This window comes from Corapipo altera, unplaced genomic scaffold (assembly GCF_003945725.1).
Source record: "Corapipo altera isolate COAL_440 unplaced genomic scaffold, ASM394572v1 150, whole genome shotgun sequence".
NCBI classification, from domain to species: Eukaryota; Metazoa; Chordata; class Aves; order Passeriformes; family Pipridae; genus Corapipo; species Corapipo altera.
In genome coordinates this window covers 61,240-81,110 of record NW_020884941.1, presented here as the reverse complement: position 1 = coordinate 81,110, position 19,871 = coordinate 61,240, and the positions used below count along the sequence as shown (strand labels likewise).

Below are 19,871 nucleotides of genomic sequence, written 5' to 3'. Positions count from 1 at the left end.
CACACACACACACACACACACACACACACACACACACACACACACACCAGCTGATAGCGGGGTCTGGCACAGAGACTGCGGCGATTTGGGACAAATCCCAGGATTGTCTGTCTGTGCTCTAGTTTAGAGCGGGCGCCGATGCTGGTGCTTGCCTAGAGGTGGCAGTGAGCCTTCGCTCTTCTCCTCGCCCCGAACGCGGCTCAGGAGGGCCCGGGAAGTCCCGGCCAAGCCGGAGCTCTGCCCTCTCCGCTGGGCTGGCGAAGGGTTTGCTGTGGCCATGCAAAAAAACGCCCCTCAAAAAATGCCCATCCAAAAAAAAAAACAAAACCAACAACCCTAAATACCTGTGTTGAGCCCACAGGTATGACCTGCAGAATCAGGTGACCCCTGATCAGGTGTGACCCATCCAGAATCCCCCCTGAGCACACCCACACCGAAGATTCAGGGGATTCTTTGGCATCCTCCCCTCCGCAGGTGCCCGGGGCAAAGGATGGGCGTTGCTCAAATCCAAACTGCCTTTTTTAATGGGGCAAAGACTGGGTTTTACCAAATCCAGGCTGCCCTTCAGACCTGGGAGCAGGTGGCCGAGGCAGCTCCCTTTTAGAAACATCCCTGTGCCACCTCCCAGCTCCACCAGCCCTATGACATTTTTTTTTTTGGGGGGTGGGAAACACTTTGCTCCCCACTTTCCCAAGCTGTAACAACCCCTGAAGGCTTCCAGCACCAGCACCAACATCCCACAAGACACCTGTAAACCCCACCAAAAGCTGCACACAGGTCCTAAAACTCCCTGCAGCGGGGGTCAGAGTTGGGAATGTGCTGCTGGGAAGATTCCTTCGGAGCGTGGCTCAGCCTCCCAGGGCACCGAGTGGGTTATGAAGGGTGATCTCTCTCTCTCACACGTGGGCACACACACACACACACGAAATCTAATAAAAAGATATTAGTCGAGGAGTATTTGGCTCCTGGCATTCAACTATCTCGAGCTTCATACAGACACCAAAGAAATGAAATTATGGGAGCACACAAACAAGAAATTCCAGGGGGATGAATTAATGCTTCATCGCTGTTACAGGGCAGAGAAGTACCTGTCTGTCTTCCCTTGCATTTCTTTCTTCTTGGACTTCAAAATATGAACCCCCTCCCACCTTTAAAAGTCACAACAGCATGTTTCCTCCAGCCCCAGCCCTACCACCTTTCCATCAAAGCCAAAATCGCTTTCATTATCATTTTAAGGACACGTCGGAGGGCTGACAAACGCCCCGGGGTTCAAGGGCTTCTTGTAAATCCGGGGTCTAATTTAGACAGATTAAAAAAAAACAACCCTCCTGCTTTAAGACCTCCCTGCACAGCCTGAAAGGGGTTCGAGTCCCTTCTGGGTTATTCAGATGCAAACGCTGTTTTGAAGCACAAGTGTCTGAGCCATCCACCGGCAGCTGGAAGTTTGGGGGCAGATGCTTCGCAGCAGCAGCAGAGCTACACGACTCCAGTGGAATCAGCAGAATCGAGATCATTAAAGCCAGCTAAAACCAGCCAGTCCTCGGGATTTTGTACCATCTGAGTCCCTGTTTCAAGCCTTTCTGGTGGGATCAGGCCCCCAAGCAGCACCTTTTCACCTTTAGGTCGCTTATGGGCGTAATTACAAAGCAGAAAAGCCACTTCTGTGTCGACCTTAAGCAGCATGTTTAAAGGTTTAAATTTGTTTTTTCTATGCAGTGACACATTTCAGAGGGCTGCAGGTTAAAGACTCTTTTGAAAAGACCCAAATCCTTAATCTTAAGTGAAAAGTTATCACCGGAGGACCTTGGGGTGGGTGGTGACAAACACAGGAAAGGGCCCTGCGTCAGCCAGGGCTCTGGGTAAATAGGGCCGGGGAGGAGAGTGGCGGGCTGGGAGCAGCCTGACGAGCCTGATAAGCCAAATCTGCAAAGCATTCATTGCAAAAACCGACACAAAGCAAACCCAAAAGCAGAGGAACAGCTGCTGTCGAGTCCTTAATTTCTAAAGAGGAGCAAGAAGAAAAAAAAAAAAAAAAAGCCAAAAATAACCTGCTCCCCACCGGCAAAACCCCTCCTGTGCTGCCCCACAGGGTGAGCGGGAGGAGGGGAGGCTCCAGCATCCCTGCTCCCCCCAGACCCCTGAAATGAAGCAGAGAATTCGGGATAGAGCCCCTCCAACACATCAACCCTGAGGGCAGGGTTAGATGGGATATTGGGAAGGAATTCCTGGCTGGGAAGGCCCTGGCACAGGTTGCCCAGAGAAGCTGTGGCTGCCCCTGGATCCCTGGAAGTGTCCAAGGCCAAGCTGGAGAAACCTGGGCTGGTGGAAGGTGTCCCTGCTCATGGCAGGGGGTGGAAAAGGATGAGCTTTAAGGTCCCTTCCCACCCAAACCATTCCATGACTCTGTGATGATCCCACCTTCTTCCTGGACAGAGCAGCAAAGCCCAACGGGAAGGTGGAAACACAGAAGGTTAATCCAAGACCCAAATCACTCACAGCCCCAGTAAAATTAATAATAATAATAATAATAATAATAATAATAATAATAATAATAAAGAAGCCCTGAGTGATGTTCAAGTGTGGAGGGACCAAAGGTGTTGGTTTCCCACCCTGGAATCAGCACCGTTCAGCCACAGCCAAGGAGCAGCCGTGGATCATTCCCAGCCCAAACAAAAAAAAAAAAGGGAGACAAACAACAACTCCAGAGACAGAGAGATGGGGTTTTTTCCATCTTCTCTCTCCCAAACCAAACAGAAAGGCGGCGTTCAGCCTTCCCACCAACCGAGCAGAAGTTTGCAGAAGCTGCGCCAGGAATTCAGATTTATTTCTGGCACGACTTTAATGGGATGTTGAAGCACTGCTGTCATTTAAAGGTATTTAACAGCTTTTTCTGAGCAAACCCCTTCCCCTGAGCGCTTTGCTTCGAGCTGCTTGAACAACCAGCGTGGCCAGGAGAGCTCAGCACCCCGGCACCGAGCCCTGGCAGCAGGTTGGAGTCAGCCCAGGCCCCGAGTTCACAGCTTTAAAAAATAAAATAACAATAAAAAAATCAATATACAGCTTTTTGGCTACCTCCAGACACGGCTCGGTGATTCACTCGCTTCCAAAGGTTCTCTGCCTGTGGTCAGAAGTATCCCTGATGTTTTTTCCTTGGGAGATCAGTGGTGCCACGTGGGTTTCAGCCCAAATCTCGTCCCCCTCCTTGGTATCCCACACTTTTCAGCCCCCGGGACCCATTTTCATAACAAAAATGGGGCTGGAAAATTCTCACCCCAGTGCACAGTTCTCACAAAAACATCCTATTGTTCAGATCTCAGCCCTACCATTAAATTCAGCTGGATTTAAGAAGAGGCAGATGGAGAAACCAGAGCCGAGCTGGACAAACCCTGCTCCCAAAGGTATCCCCAAAAAGAAAACACCCCTCAGAACCTTCTGATGGTTTGGTGCTGCCAGAGGAGGGAAGTTGTGCCTGTGCTTAAAAACCAGAGGGTTTCCACCTCTTCATATTAAAAGCTGGAGGGTTTCTACCTCTTCATATTAAAAATTGGAGGGTTTCCACCTCTCAGTGTTAAAAATTGGAGGGTTTCCACCCCTTGACATCTCTGGTGGGTGGTGGTAACTCCACCAAGGAGGTTTGGCTGCCCACAAACCCCAAACCAGTTGCAAAAAAATATCTTTCCCTCGGTGTGCAGCTCATCCAGTCATGGATAAGTCCCAGGCAAGGAGAGGTTTCCTGATGTCCCATCCCTGGAAGTGTCCAAGGCCGGGTTGGATAAACTTGGAGCAACCTGGGCTAGTGGGAGGTGTCCCTGCCCATGGCAGGGGGTGGCACTGGGTGAGCTTTAAGGTCCCTTGCCACCCAAACCAGTCTGTGATTCCACGATGGGCACACACAGACCTTCCCAGTCCCCCCCACTCAGACCTGGGATCCTGCCCAGTTTGCAGTGGGAGGTGGTGAAATCCTGGGATATCCTGTCTCTCCGTGCCAGGAAAACACTGGAGGGGCCCCACCTGTTTTGATTTCCAGGCTCCTGCTTTCCCTGCTGCCTCCTAACACCCTTCCCCCTCGGGAGAGGGCTCAGCTCAGTGAGGATTGAGCCCATCGTGGTGACAGGAACACCTGAGCCAGGTCCTGCCCACAGCCAAGGCTGGGCTTGTCCAGGCTTTGCCCAACGAGCCTGTGGGTATCCTGGTCTCTCCTAATGCCTCGTGTGGAGCTGGGGAATCGTTCTGCTGGCTGGGGGGTCATGGCTGTGTCCCTCCACATCCACCTGGGTGAGCTTTGCTGCTCCGTCCAGGAAGAAGAAGCTGGGATCATCACAGGGTCATGGAATGGTTTGGGTGGGAAGGGACCTTAAAGCTCTGGGGGTGATGGGCCCCACTGTCCCCCAGAGCAGGGGGAGCAGCACTGCCATCACCCTCAGGCTCCTTCAGTGGCCACCTCAGCACAGGGGACAGTCCCTTGGCTGCCAGTGGGACCCTGTTGGAAAGGGAAACTTGGTTGTGGCTGCACCCCCCCGAGTCCTCCATCAGTGCCCCCAGCCAGGGCAGCCACTGCTGCAGCAGATGAGCTGAATCCCCCCTCAGCCCACCACTAAATCCTGGGGCAGAGCCCACCCAGGAGGCTGGAGACCCCCAGGATTTACCCCCATGCTGGACAGACCCAGCACCACCAGCCCCTCAGGGCTTTCTGCCCCTCTGAGAGCAGCATGGGATGGTCCAGCCAGCAGGGAGGAAGAGGTGCCCAGGGTATACCAGGAGAGCTGGCATCCAAAACAGCCCGGGGTTTTTTTTTTGTTTGTTTTGTTTTTATTTTATTTCATTTTTAGCAATGTTATTTTCCCATCCTCATTTTGAGGGTGTTTTGCTGCAGGAGCAGCTGATGGGCTGGAAAAAAAGGCTCTCTGAGAGTTAGGAGAGCGGGGGGTACCCAGCCGTGCAGCTCGAGGGAGAGGTTTGAGGCTAAAAACACAGTAAACAGGAAAAACAGCCCAACAAATAAACAGGCCACCTTGGACCAGTGAAGCACTGCCCCGTGAAACACTGGAAAATAACCACCCTCCTCCCCAGTTCCTGTTTTAAAAACGGGAAACTGAGGCATGGAAAGGCCCAAGGTTGGTCACAATGGGTTTGCAGCACCCCGGGGCCAAATTTCAGAGGGAAACATTAAAAATATAGAAGCACTTTTCTTTTTTCTTCACCTGCCCTCTGGATGGGCTCAGGGTTTTCCCTGCGAGGTTAAAGGACCATCAGGAATTCCTTGAGGGGAAGGGGAAGGCTGGAAAATTCTCACCCCAATGCACCAGCAACAGCCAGAGGAGCCCAGCCCGGGACCTGGCAAACTAAATGATTCTGTTTGCCACTGAGACAGAAATAAATTGGAGTCAGGAACTCCCAAAGAAAGACCGGGAAAAAAGGAACAAACCCCAAGCAGGATCAAGATCGAGTAACAAAAGAGCTGCTGCAAAACCCCGAGGCACAGCAGGAGGATCCTTCCCTGCTCCTTGAGCTGCATCAGAGTTCCCAGCCCCAAACTGCTCCCCAAAAGAGAGCCCAGCACTCCCCAGGGGGCTGGCTCCTCATCCCTGGGTGAAATGAGGCCGATTTGGGAAGTTTGGGGACACCTGCAAGCTGCTGGAGGAGGAAGGGAGGGATGTGGCATCAGCAGAGGCTCCACGGAGATGCTGCCAGGGCTGGAGCCCCTCTGCTCTGGAGCCAGGCTGGGAGAGCTGGGGGGGTTCCCCTGGACAAGAGAAGGCTCCAGGGAGAGCTGAGAGCCCCTTGCAGGGCCTAAACGGGCTCCTGGAGAGCTGGAGAGGGACTGGGGACAAGGGATGGAGGGACAGGACACAGGGAATGGCTTCCCACTGCCAGAGGGCAGGGACAGATGGGGTATTGGGAAGGAATTCCTACCTAGGAGCGTGGTGAGCCCCTGGCACAGGTTGCCCAGAGAAGCTGTGGCTGCCCCTGGATCCCTGGAAGTGTCCCAGGCCAGGTTGGACAGGGCTTGGAGCAACCTGGGCTGGTGGAAGCTGTCCCTGCCCAGGGCAGGGGGTAGAATAAGATCATTTTTAAGGTCCCTCCCAACCCAAACCATTCCATGATTCCATGGGCTGGTTTAGATGAGCTGGTTTAGATTTCTTCCTAATGGAAGAAATTCCTCCCTGTCAGGCTGGTGAGGAGCTGGAATGGGTTTCCCACAGGATGCCCCATCCCTGCAAGTGTCCAAGGTCAGTTTGGAGCAGCCTGGGCTGGTGGGAGGTGTCCCTGCCCAAGGCAGGGGTTGGGATGGGATGAGCTCTGAGGGGCTGCTGCTCTTTGAGCTAATCCAGCCCCTGCCATGGGTTTGCACCCAAACCCCACAGCCTGCACAGGTCATTGGTCCCGTTCTCCTCTGCCCTGACCTCACCCCAGCCCAGGGCCACGGTGGCCAAGGCGTCCCACTGATGAGCCAGGACAGGATCAGTGCTGACCCCCCCCAGCCCTCACACTGCCCGTAGTCACACCCCAGGAGGCTGCTGCTCTTCCCTGCTGCAGCTTGAAGGCAGAGTAAAACACACCTTGGTGTCATTCCACTCTCCCACCAAGAAACCGCCGCCTCTCCGGAGCGCGTTTCCCCCTCACAGCCTGGTTCCCCTTCCCTGCCGGTTTGTAAGGAAGTCTCTCCCTCGCCTTCTCTGGATTTGGGAGTGATAACACAACCTCAGAGGTGTTTTTCTTGCTCTCAGGGTCCTGTCAGCCCCCCCCCCCCCCAGGGGAGGACAGGGCAGCCTGAGCTGCCTTTGTGGGGCACAGGATGAACCAGAGTCCTTCAAACCTCCATCCAGAGATGGAACCTGAGAAAGGCTCCCCCACTCCTTTTTCTTGCTCTCTCTTTGGTTTTTTCTTCCTCTCCCCCTTCTCCCCCCACTCCCCCCAGCCTCTTATTCCCAGTGGCCAAGAACATTTAGTCTGGCCGGGAAAAGGAAATCTCATTACAGAATTATGGTTCATTTAGCAGGTCCCACTGGAAGCCCTGCAATAACCACTGGCTTCCTAACAGGATTAGCCAGTGTCTGAACCTCCCGATCTCCCTGCAGGCATCTCCACTCCCCAGACAGGCTCAGGGACCCCAGAAAACCACGAGCAGCCACAGAAACCCACGGCTGAGGTGGATGCAGAGAAGGGAAGATGGAGGGGAGCCCAAGGTGGCTTTGCGGGTGTGAATGTGGGCGCCGCCAGCTGAGGTTGGGACAGGTTATCCCAGAGGTTATCCCAGGCTGTCCAGATACAAATCCCACTTTGCCTGGCTCTCTTGGCCTCTTCCAACCTGCCCATTCTCACCCAACACTGCAGGTTGGTTCCCATGAGGGGGCTGGGGATACTAATGTGGGAAACACAAGGAAGACACTGGAGTGATGCAAGTTCTGCTGCAGGGTTGGACATGACATTCCCTGCCTGCTGCACCTGAGCCAGCACCCAGGTGCTCCTTGGAGCTCGTTGAGGCTCCTCCTGACATCAATCTTGGAGTCTGCATGACCATGGAGGTGTTTGGTTGGCATCACACTGCCCAGTGACACAATTCCTGGGATCAGCTCTCTCTTGCCAAAAGGACAGGAAAATACGATCCAGAAGAGAAGGTGAAGAAAAAAATCCAAATTGTACAGGGCCACCAGAACAGCCAAGGCCAGGTTTTGCCTTCAGTGCTGCTGAAATCTCTTTGCTTCTCCCATCCCCGTCCCCTTCCCAATACCAGGGAGAGGTGGTGAAAGGGCAATAAATTGGGGGTAGCACATGTGGCACCACCTCCTTGGTTTCAGAGGGGTGAACATCTGCCTCTCGCCACCATTTCATGACCACAACGGTTCACACATGGAGGGAACACAAATGCTGTGCCCACCAGCAGAGCCATCAGGCTGAGGGTGGCAAATCCAGCCCTTCCAACAGCCTGGAGCTGGCTGAGGGCTTGGCACAGCAGCCTGGCCCTGGGCAGGGAGGCAGCAGCAGGAGTGCTGAAAAATATCCTCCCTCCAACAACTGGTGTAGATGGTGGGAAGTGTCTCAGCAGCTCCCCCCAGGTGTCACCTGGGAAAGAAGGAGCTCAAAGCATGAGCAGAATTTGCCTGGTTTGCCTCCCTTGGAGCAGGGAGAGGCAGCACAGCTTTGGTTTAACCAACAGCAGGAAGGAGGAAAACTGTTTGAACGAGTTTGCCAAGTGGTGTCGTCACACACCTTACTCCATCACACCTCCACTCAACCTTATCCCATCCCATCTCTGCTCATCCCCATCCCAACACACCCTTACTCATCCTTACTCCATCACACCCCTACTCATCCCTATCCCATCACACCCCTACTCTCCTTATCCCATCACACCTCTACTCATCCCCATCCCATCCCATCTCTATCCATCCCTATCCCATCCCACCTCTACTCTCCTTATCCCATCACACCTCTATCCATCCCTATCCCATCACACCTCCACTCATCTTTATCCCATCACACTTCTACTCATCCCTATCCCATCACACCTTTACTCATCCTTATCCCTTCCCACCTCTACTCATCCCTATCCCATCACACCTCTATCCATCCCTATCCCATCACACCTCTATCCATCCCTATCCCACCCCATCTCTATCCATCCCTATCCCATCACACTTCTACTCTCCTTATCCCATCCCACCTCTTTCCAGGGAGCCTCCCACTACCCTGGTTTTCTGTCCCAAGGAAGGGGGGATTCCCTCACCCCTCTGTGTTTGGGGGGATTCCCTCACCCCTCTGTGTTTGGGGGGCATTCCCTCACCCCTCTGTGTTTGGGGGGGATTCCCTCACCCCTCTGTGTTTGGGGGGGATTCCCTCACCCCTCTGTGTCTGGGGGGTCTGTCAGTGCCCCAGGAGAGCCGAGCCCCTCGTGCCCACCCAGCCTGTGGGTGTCCCATCACGGGGGCTCTCCCTGGAGCAGCTGCTGGATCAGAGGGTGGTCACACTAACGTGTTCAGGGACGCTCCAACAGCTGCACAGAGACCCTCTCCCTGCTCTCCACACTTTTATTCCATATATTCCCTGCTCCCACTGCCCTTGAAGGACTCACAGTGACAGGTTAAGGAGCAACACTCCTGATTGATACACGGCCTAATAGGAAATTGGGACAGGTTGAGTGAGGTTCAAGGACTGACAGTGACAGGATCTGACTGCACAAACACACCCAAAGTGATAAAGAGACGAGCTCTAATCCCCCCAAAAAATGAGCTCAAGGCAATAATTCAGAATTCTGGGGCTTACCCACCGGGCATCACGAGGGGGGTGAGGCAGGTTCAGCCTGTCAGCTGATCCCAGGAGTTATTCCACAGCTTGCACAGAATATTTGGATTTGGGAGGGACCCACAAGGACACCGAGTCTAACTCTTAAGTGAATGGCCCAGAGGAGTCTTTCCAAACTTCTGCCCTTTCTTAACTTACTTTTATTCTGTATGTTCAGGCCTGACTCCAGACAGACAGACCTTGGTCACTGAGGGTGACAGTCACTAAAATACAGAGCAGGGGTCACACCTTGGGGTGCTCACCCTCTGGGGGCAGGGAGCTCGGGGGCGGAGGTGTGTGTTGATGTCACAATTCGATTATAACGAACCAAAGTCATCCAAGGAGAGCGATTTCACCACAGCTGTGGGCTCAGCAGCAAGACATCTCCTCCCCTCTCCTTTGGTTTATCAGAGATAAACCTGCCAGGAGGTTTATCAGCTACGAGGTGCCATCAGGTTCTGCTCCCGAAAAGGATTTCAGCAGAAAATCAGAGGAATTCAACAGAAATCCTTTTAGGATCCTTTCAGAAATCCTTGGCCGCTCCACTTGACCGCCCTCCACTTCATCCCCCATAACAACGTGCCCAAGGCTGCAGACTGGGCGTGTGGGGAATCATCCTGGAATTCCTCTGTGGGGGATGCCGGCCACGTTCCAGCCAGGGAGCAGCAACTGCATTTCCCCCCTGGTGATTTCTGTGCCATTAGAACGTGAATATAACTTCCCAGTTTTCTCTGATTTTACCCCCAATCCTCTTGGCACCCCGTGGCAGAGCCCACACTGTCCTTTTGGCAAGAGAGAGCTGACCCCAGGAATTGTGTCACCGGGCAATGTGATGCTTCACGGTCATGCAGACTCCAAGATTGATGTCAGGAGGAGCCTCAACCAGCTCCAAGGAGCACCTGGGTGCTGGTTCAGGTGCAGCAGGCGGGGAATGTCATGTCCAACCCTGCAGCAGAACTTGCATCACCCCTGGGGTGCAGCCCTGCGGAGCTCCAGGTCCCCCAGCCCCCACGGACACCACGAGGGGTTGGAGCCCTGAGAGGGCTTGGAGCCCACCACAGCCCCACCTCCAGAGCTGCCTCTCCTCTCTGACAGCACCAGGAGCCTGGAATGTTGGCTCTCACCTTTGATACTCTGAACGGGTTGAGGTGGCTGAGAAACATCATCGGTGCTGGAGGAAATAAGGAAATAATGGGTTGTTTTTCCGAAGGCAGAGCCCTGAATCCCTATCCCCGTGGCTCCCACGCTGTCCCAGCCCCACCAGCAGGGGTTTCCATCATTAGGAAGCCTTTTGTGTGGAGGTGCAGGGCTGTGGTGGCCTTCACACCTCTCCGTGGGCCGGGGTTAAGCGCCGGGTCAGCGCTCGCAGGGCGGCAGCGAGCGGGGTTTGTGCGAGCGGGTCGAGAGAGGGACCTTCCCAAAAAAAGTGTTGAGGACCTCCTGGGTTTGGCAGCACACAGCCCGGGGTGAAGGCTGTGGGGAGGGAGGAGGCAGGGATGAGGTAGAGATGATGAGAGGAGAGAAAGCTTTGCTCCTGAGCACAGCATTTAATTCCGTTTGCGGCGTCTCACCCGGGGCCGAGGGCTGAGCGAGAGGCCAGAAGGGATGAGGTGTTTGTGGAGCTAATGAGAACACGTGGGTTGTAATTATCCTGCTGGGGAGAGCACCCCAGGAGGGGGCAAACCCCTGTTCCAGGCCTTCCACCAGCCTCAGAGACCAGGAACACACGTGGATCCTCCGTGGAGTGGGGGAGGACAGACGACCTCTCCTGGAAAAGGGGGTGTCTGAGCTCTGCCAGAGCAGCAGGGCCAGGATGGTCTCACTCCCTCAGTGCAGAAATCGCTGTTGTACCACTCACCTCGGCTTTTGGGAGGGTTTTTTTATCCCCTTTTGCCTGCAGACTGAGCTGGCACAGAGGTGGCAGTGCCCTGCTTTCCTTAGGGCTCCCCGAGCACCGTCTCCTTTCCAGCACTGCTCTCTGCCACCACTTGGCAGACTGGGAACGTCACTGGGTGAGCTGGGAGTGAACAGATCTGACCTTTTAGCAGGGCCAGGTACAACATCCGAGAGCATCAACCACCCAGGGAAGGGGATACAGGGCTTGACCTCACTGGCAGCAAGTCTGGATACAACCACAAACCACCCGCTGCCCAAAACTGCCTCACAGCTCCCCCCCCCCCCCCCCCCCCACCCCCCTCTTTTCCAGTTTCTCTCTCTTCTTGTTTGTTTGTTTGGCCATCCAAGCATTTATCAGCAGCAACAGGGCTCTGGCAACCCAAAACTTCCCCTTGGGAAAGAAGTTCTGGCATCCAGCAACCAAGTCAGGAGACTCTGGAAAGTTGCTCCGAGCCTGTCTCATCTCACGACTTGACATATCCCCGCTGTCCATTTCCCTTCCCAAGGAAATCTGATTTGTTCCAAAGTTTATAGTTTCAGTGACCTAATCCCAGCATAGTTGTTCCTGTTTCCCTTTAATTTACTGCCGCAGCTCGTATTAATTGACGTATTGCAGAGGGTTTTGAGCCAAGCTAATTGTTTTAGAAAGAGAAAAAAAAAGGAGAAAGAAAGGGAGATGTGAGGTCCCTTAGTGGATTACGGAGGGATTGGAGCGGGGAACCGGCAGCCACTTGGAAAAAGCAATAACTCCAAACAGAAGCAACTGTCTGGAGAGGGGGAGGCTCTCCGGGCTGCTGCTCACAAGGTGCTGTCATGATCCCTGCAAACAGAAATAACTTCCCTGGGATGACCTTGAGGAGAGAGGAAAGGAGAGGGAGAGCAGGGCTGGGACGGCTCTGCTGGAGCTGCCTTCACCCTTCTTCCTCCCTCACCTGAACTGCTTCTGTCTCTGGAGGATGGTGGGGAGCAGGAGAGCTCCTGAGCACAGGGAAAAGGCAGATGTCACCCATCCTCCAGCAAGGATGAGCCAGGGAAGCACAGGCAGCTCAGCTCCCCTGAGAAGGTGATGGAGCAAATCCTCCTGGATGCTGTTTCCAGCCATGATGGAGGGGAGAGACACTGGGAACTGCCAGCAGGGATTTCTCAGCTGTAAATCAGGGCCAATGGACCTGCTCACTGCCAGGGAGGGAGGATTGGCTCTGTGGATCCAGGAGGAGCAGTGCAAGCTGGGGAACTTCACTTCAGCAGGGCCTTTGCCAGAGTTTTCTGTAGTGTCATAGAATAAAATCATAGAATGGTTTGGGTTGGAAGGGACCTTTTAAGATCAACTAATCCAACCCCCTGCCATGGGCAGGGACACCTTCCACCAGCCCAGGTTGCTCCAAGCCCTGTTCAACCTGGCCTTGGACACTTCCAGGGATCCAGGGGCAGCCACAGCTTCTCTGGGCAACCTGTGCCAGGGCCTCACCACCCTCACTGTAAAAAATTTCTTCCTTATATCCAACCTAAATCAATCCTGTTCCTGCTTAAAACCATCCCCCCGTGTCCTGTCCTGGTGGCCAAGTGGTGGATAACCAGCTGAACTGAGGCTGCACCCTCAGCTCATTCCCAGAGGACACCAGGGAGGGAGGAGCAGATGACAACAGAGCCCAACGGGAGCCCAGGGAATTCAGAGGCAAACACCAAACAGAACCTGTCCTGTTCTTTGGGATAACCCCAAAGGACAGGACAGGCTGGGTCCAAAGAGCTGTGAAGCAGCTTTCTTTGGAGAAAGGATCTGGAGATGCTGGAGGACAAGGACAACCAGAGTTCAGCTTGGCCAAATCCAGCTGCTTCCCTGGGCTGTCATTCCCCTCTGTTTGCCTCTTGCAGGGCTGGGTGGTGTCCAGGTCTGGGCTCCACGGGATCAGACAGACAGGGACACGCTGGAGGAGCCCAGTGGAGACCCCCCTGAGCAAGAGGCAGGAGCACAGAGTGCACAGGGGGAGGAGCTGGGCTCCTTCTCCCCAGGGAAGAGCAGGGGGAGAAGGGAAGAGGAGGGGGAGAAGAGACATGTCTGCAAGCACCAGAGTGGAAGCTGGGGAGGAGACAGGGGGAGGTCACCAGAGGATGAGATGTGATGGCACAAGGTGGAACATCAGACGGTCTGACTTGCTGTTGGGGGAGCAAAAGATGTTCCCCCTGAAGGTGGTGAAACACACGGGATTGTCACCCCTGGAGCTCTCTGGGCACCCACCTCTGGCCCTGCCTTGGGTGAGGCAGCCCGTGGTGCAGGCAGAGGAGGCAGGGTGAAAGGCAGAGAACAGAGGATGCTCCTACAGTCTGGAGAGGTTTGGAGACCTCACACACAGTTTTGGGGGCTGGTTTTGAGCAGAAGCCAACAGAGAACGAGACAGAGGAGGAAGAGCTCCACGTGCCCCAGCTCATGGGAGCACACAGTGTTTCTGGCACCAGACTTGCACTGTGGTGCTCCAGGCAGCTCCTACCCCATGGAATCACACAGCAAAGGAGGAAGAGGGATCTCCTCTGCCGTCCCTCATCCCCCTGCTCCCCATCCCTAGCATCCCTCCTCCATTTCCAGAACCAAAACCCCAGTGCTGGGTCGAACCAAATCTCTCCAGGGATCACCCCAGTGGAGAAGCCTTTTGGAGATGTGGATACACAGAGGGACACCCCACCCTGCTGGGAGACCCCAGGAGGAAAACCCAACTCCCATGAGCCCCTGACACCCTCTGAACCACAGCATTAAAGTTTGCCAGGCAAGAAACTCGCTCCTTGTTGTTTTCCTGGTCGAAATCCCCCCCTTTCCCCATAAATCAGCCGAGGCTGTTTCAGCACCGCTCTCACGGAGAGGGTGATTTATTCGGGAGCAACACAGGGAGTTTCCAGATTAACACTAATTGCTCTCCCAAATTACTTAATAGTTTAAATTGCAGTCCTCTCTTTGGAAATCATCTCAGACAGTTCAATAAAAAACCATCATCGAAGAGAGACAACTGCAAATTGATAAAGTCTTTGAGACGAGGGTAATATCGCTGTTGTCTGGCAAATTTATTCCTCTGAAACCAAACGAGGAGGATAAACAGCCTCGCTCGGCGAGGAAGACACCGCCTGCCACCGAGTTGCTCAATTTTCTCTTCCAGAGATGCTCTTATTACTTGGAGAGAGACTGAAACCAGCGACTGCGGTGCCTGAGAATAAATAGCTCCGGCCTTCTCCTCGCGGAGAAAAGGCAGAATTTAAAACCATCGTAATAACAATGACACGGCGAGTGCCGGCGCTGCTTCTGGCGGGAGGCGGGGGCTGCTGCTGCCCTCGGGGGGGGGGGCTGCGGGGCCGCTGTGGATTCAGGAGATGTGGCTGGTGGCCACCGAGCTCCCGCGGCGCTGAAATTGTCACCCAGGAGGGAAGGGGAAAACTTGTTTCATTTTGGCCGCCTCCCAATTTCCCGGCCCCTCCGGGGGGCAGGAGGAGCGCTGGGGAGATGGGAGGGGGAGGGAGGGCAGAGGGGAGCTCGGGGGAGGGTTGAGGGGCGGGGAGGGGGAGCCAGATGTGTGCGGGGGGCTCGGTGTCCTCCTGTTGAAAAGAGGGGTGCTGCTGGGGACACAACCCCATGGAGGAGGCTTCAAACAGCAGGAGCAAGAGAGGGGGTGCAAAGGAAGCACCGGGGTGGTTTTTGGGGGGATGCTGAGCGGGACAGGCACCAGCAGCAGCACGTGGGGAGCGTCACCTCTGCCGTGCAACATTTCGGGGCTCCCCGGGAGCATCCCCTCTGCCGTGTGATTTTGGGGTGCCGCTGTTCCCAGGGTCAGGGGGGACCTCAGCAGCAGCACGGCGGTGGCCAGGCTCACCCTCCCGGGGTGCCCCCACGCGCTGACAGCCCCCCAGAGCCCCCCTTCCCACCCAGCTCCTCCCCACGGCACACTGTCACCTGCCCTCCCTGGGGCCAAGCAATTGCCCGTTTCCTGTGGATTTAAAACCATTTCTGGAACGCTTGGCAGGAGGAGGGGGGACACACAGGGTCTTTGTCAACGCTGAGTGATGGGCAGTGGCTCAGACCCACCTGTCTTTAACACAAAGCCCTTCCACCCTCCAATCCCCAGCACGGGCATCGCACCAGAGAGAGCAACAAGTAACTCGTCGCCAGGCTGGGGACGGGGTTTAAACGCAAAATGCTCGACGAAGAGACCAAAAACCCGCCAGTTCTTTCCCCAGAGAGCGGTGTGGGAGCGAGGGGGTTACCAGGAGCCGCTGCCCAGCACGGTGCCAGGAGCCGCAGGGATTTGGGAGAAAGCCCGGCCGATGGCTGCCATCTGCTCCTGGCACCTCGTGGCACTGCCAGAGCCCGACAGCACTTGAGTGCCTGGGGAAAATAAACCCCAGCCAGGCCTCCTTCCCTCCTTCCCACCACACAGCCCGTGCCGGGGTGGGATGGCAGCAGCTGGGGCACGGTGGGCACGGAAAAGCAAAGACACGATGGTGGCACCACCCCGGGGTGACCCCACGTGCTGAGAGCCCCCCAGACCTCCTGATCCCACCGGCTGAGCCCCTGCCCCTCCCCGAGGCACAGCTGGGGCCGGGCTGGGACACGCTCAGGCTGCTGAAGCCCCTCGGGGTGTGAAAGCCACCGTGCCAGGGGCTTCCCAGCCAGGGCCGTGCCCCCTTGTCCCTCGTGGGATGGTCGGTGGCAGGCAGGCAGCAGGAGGGAGGGGAAGGATGGCGTGGGGGGGTCCCCGCGTGGGGGCCGTTCGGCCACTTCTGCCACCCAAAGGTGCACCAGCACCATCGGGTCTCTGCAGGAACACCCGTGCCGAGCGACAACCTCGCGTCCCGAGGACCTGGGGAAGCTCCTGGTGCCGCGGCGAGGGAGGGGCGAGGGGGCAGAGCCTGCGTTAAAGGGGCACTCGCCCGGCGACCCGCGGGGCCACGGCTTTGACTCCCCGCCAGCCACGGGGAACAGCGGCGTGGAGATCCATCCCTATCCCTCCGGGAAGGCATCCAAGGGAGCCGAGGCTTGGCAGAGCAGTCAATTAGAGCAGGAAAGGGGCAAACGGCGAGCGCGGCCCCGGCTGCTGCGTCCGGGTGACCTCGGGGGGGGGGGGGGGGGGGGGAGCGGCCGACTTTCCTGACCCACATCCCAACCCGCCTTTGGGGCTCAGAGAAAGAGAAACCCTTTAAAAAAAAAATAAATAAAAAGAAGTCTCATTCATCATTCAGCCTCTGTTTGTTTTCTGCACTCCGCTAAGCTCAAACAAGCAAAACAGATTAGCTGGGCTCATTTGTTTCCTACTTAATTACACCTCTTCGGTGCTGATGTAATATTTCAAGATTTGGGTTGCTAAGGCTGAAAATCCACCTGCCCCCCTCCCACACCCACCTTGGCTTTTCATTCCCATCGCGAAAAAGCCCAGATGGGGTGGGTTTTTTGAGAAAAAAACTCCTCTAATTATTGAGGAATTCAAGGCTCTGAATTCAGAAGCTGCCAGCGAGCGCTCAGGTTGTCAGAAGCAGATGGACGGCAGCTCCAGCTTTTGATCACGGGCTCCCAACCCCTCCCCAAAAAACAGGGAGAAGGGGGGGAAGGACCCCGCATCTGCAGCAGCACACACGGCCACGGATAACTTTAGTCATTCCCCCACACACCCCCCACTTCTCCAGGATTGCTTTGGCATCAATAGGACTTCCCAGGAAGCCGGAGCAGCTGCGAGCCGACGCAGTTTGCAGGATGAGGGGCTTGCAGGAGGAAGGAGCACACACGCCTCCCCTCCCCAGAAGCTGCTTCCCTTCCTTCCCTCCTGGACGCTTTCCTTCCTCCCTTCCCCAGGCCCCACAGCCGCCCCTCTGCCCCCCACGTGCCAAAATCCTCCGTGGCTCCCCAAGGCCCCGAGGAGAAGCTTGAAGGGCCCGAAAGTGCGGCGGGTTGTGCAGGGGAGGGATTTTTAAGGGTCCTGCTCTTCAAAGGGGGAGCTGCCGACCCGCTCGGGCCAAAGGGATGCTGCTGGCAGTGCCAGCCCCCAAACCCGTGTCTAAAGCAGAGGAACGAGCGGAGCAGCCGGAGGGTTGGAGACCGCGAGCGATCCCCTTGTGATTCCCAGACTAAGAGGCCAGCAGGGAGGCGCGGGGGGGAGCGGACCCGCACCATCCCATCCCGAATAAAGCGCTCCTGGAAAACTGAAACTCGCGGTTCAGTGGGAGCCAAAGCCATCCGCGCCCTGCCGGCTGCTCATAGCCACCCTCCCCACCCCCCGAACCCCCTCCCCACGGGTGCCCCCGCCGCCCCCGGCCTTACTTGTGTCCGGAGAGAGCCGCGGAGATGCCACCGGGCATCGCGCCCCGCTCGCCCCCGCCGCAGATGCCGCTTGGCCGGGGCCCCGCTCCCCCCGCCCCGGGCATTTTGGTCCCGAAAGCAAGAGCAAACAAAAGGCACACACCGAGGCCATGGCTGCGGGGCCGTCCGGAGCCAGCGGGGGCTGCCCGAGCCCGGGAAGGAGGCGCTGGGTGGGCAGCGGCAGGAAAAGGGCTCTGCCGGCGGTGGAGCCGGGGGAGCTGCGGGAGGGCTGCGGAGCTGAGCCGGCTGCGCGGTGCCCGCCGGCTTTCCCACGGTGGCATCCACGCTCAGCGGGTCCCAGCAGTGCCCTCGTCCCCTCCCCAGCCCGTGCCCGGCGTCCTGCAGCTCTGCCGGGGCTCGCTCTGCTCATCACCCCAGCCTGGACATCCCCCCTCCCCGGGCTCCCGAAGGGTTGGGATGGTGGGGGGGAAGGGGAGGATTTGCTTTGTGGTTTTGGGTGACCAAAGTGCCCGCCGGGCACTGGGCACCTGGCACCGGCACTGCCACATTCCCTGGAGCGACCGGTGGCTGAAGGAGTTGGGTTATTCAGTAACTTTTAATCTCTCCCGGTGGATGCTGCTCCACACCTGGTTTTCAGGTTACAGCTGATTTTCAGGTGTTTGGTGCGTCTGTGTCTCCCTTAGGCCAACTGGTGGGACTGGGAAGACTGGGAAGGGGAGTGAGGATGAAAGAAAGCTTCGTTTTGAGTTCAAAACACCCAAGTAATGGGAAAAAAAAAATCAGGAGCCAGCCCAGCAGCCCCTGACTGAGAACAGAACCAGGCTGCAGCAGGGGCATGGGCAAGGGGGATCAGGGCCTTCCCCTCTGCAAAATGCTGTTCCCAAAGCAGAACGAGGTGCAGGCCCAAGGAGAAGGCTCTTTCCACACCACAACCAGGCCAAACAAAGCTCTTTTTTGCCCTAAACCAAAGGAATGACATAAATCTGTAAGGAAGGGGTTGGTTTCTTAACCCACTCCCAGGAGAGCAGGGAAGGAGCTCCCGTCCTTGACGCAGCAGTGGGGGGTTGTTTGAACTTCACCTTCCCGGTTTGATATCAGGAGATAACGGGGCTTTCCGGGCATTTTGAAGGGTTTTGCATTGATTTTTCCCAGCCACCAAGTGAGGGAGAGCAGAAAGGCACAACTTCAGCCCCCATGTGCCGCAAAGTCAGATGTGCACAGAGAATTAGGATTCATCCAAGGGTTGCTGCGTTAATTAAACGAGTGCTTTGAGATTAAATCACCCTCAGGGACCCTGTTGTCCCTGTCCCCTCCAACTGTCCCATCCAGCAGGATGAGCTGCACCTCAGTTCAGCACCAGGTTCTGCTGCAAAGCCCCTGAACATCCGCAGAGACAATTTACTGCTTTAAATTTAAGAGACTTTAACCCCAAGTGAGAGCCCTCCAGCCCCAAGCAGGGAGGGCTGAGCTTGACCCATGTATTGCACCGACATGGACGTGGCTCTCCTGGCCAGAAGCCTCAGCTCAAGCCCGAGGAACCCCATAAAATAAAACAAAAATAGTTTTTGAAGTCACATCATTCCCTGGTTGCTGTCAACCCCTCTGGAGCAGGTCCCTGCTGCGCTTCACACGAGCCCTTCCCACCCCATCCTGAGAGCAGGAACCCTGAGCGCCCTCCAGTCACTCACTGCCTAAAAAACTCCACTCTGATCCACCTGTGAACCATTTAATCCAGCATTTTCCTTTTCCAAAGCCAGGATCAGTCCCTGCTGGTCTGTGCCAGGGCTGTTTAACCAACAAATATCCCCGAGCAAACACTTCTGAGCAGCCACCTCACTGCTGGGTTCAGCATTTCTGCTTTTCCATCCCCCAGCCCTGCATTCCCAGGATCCATCCCCACCAACTTCATGGAAACAAGGAGGGTTTCAGCAGTTGGAAAAGGTGCCGTGCACTGATGGACAGGCCATTTTTATAACCACAGATGCAGTGTCCAGAAGTGCAGGAGGGAGCCCTGGATGGATGGGTGGGTGGATGAAGGGATGGATGAAGGGATGGAGGGATGGATGGATGGATGGATGGATGGAGGGATGGAGGGATGGATGGATGGAGGGAGGGATGGAGGGAGGGAGGGATGGATGGATGGATGGAGGGATGGAGGGATGGATGGATGGATGGAGGGATGGATGGGTGGATGGAGGGATGAAGGGATGGAGGGATGGATGGATGGAGGGAGGAATGGATGGAGGGATGAAGGGATGGAGGGATGGATGGATGGAGGGAGGGATGGAGGGAGGGATGGGTGGATGGAGGGATGAAGGGATGGAGGGATGGATGGATGGAGGGAGGAATGGATGGAGGGATGAAGGGAGGGAGGGATGCATGGATGGATGGATGGATGGAGGAA

General features: G+C 56.0%; 1 protein-coding gene across 1 annotated transcript in view; it reads right to left on the bottom strand.

Annotated features, from left to right (window-relative positions):
- NOS1 (nitric oxide synthase 1) overlaps positions 1-17,630 on the bottom strand; it is a 72,751-nt gene extending 55,121 nt beyond the window's left edge. The window contains exon 1 of the mRNA XM_027661591.1: positions 17,610-17,630. The gene's annotated coding sequence lies outside the window, so the exon portion shown is untranslated. The remainder of the gene's footprint in view (positions 1-17,609) is intronic.
- Positions 17,631-19,871: the final 2,241 nt, after the last annotated feature.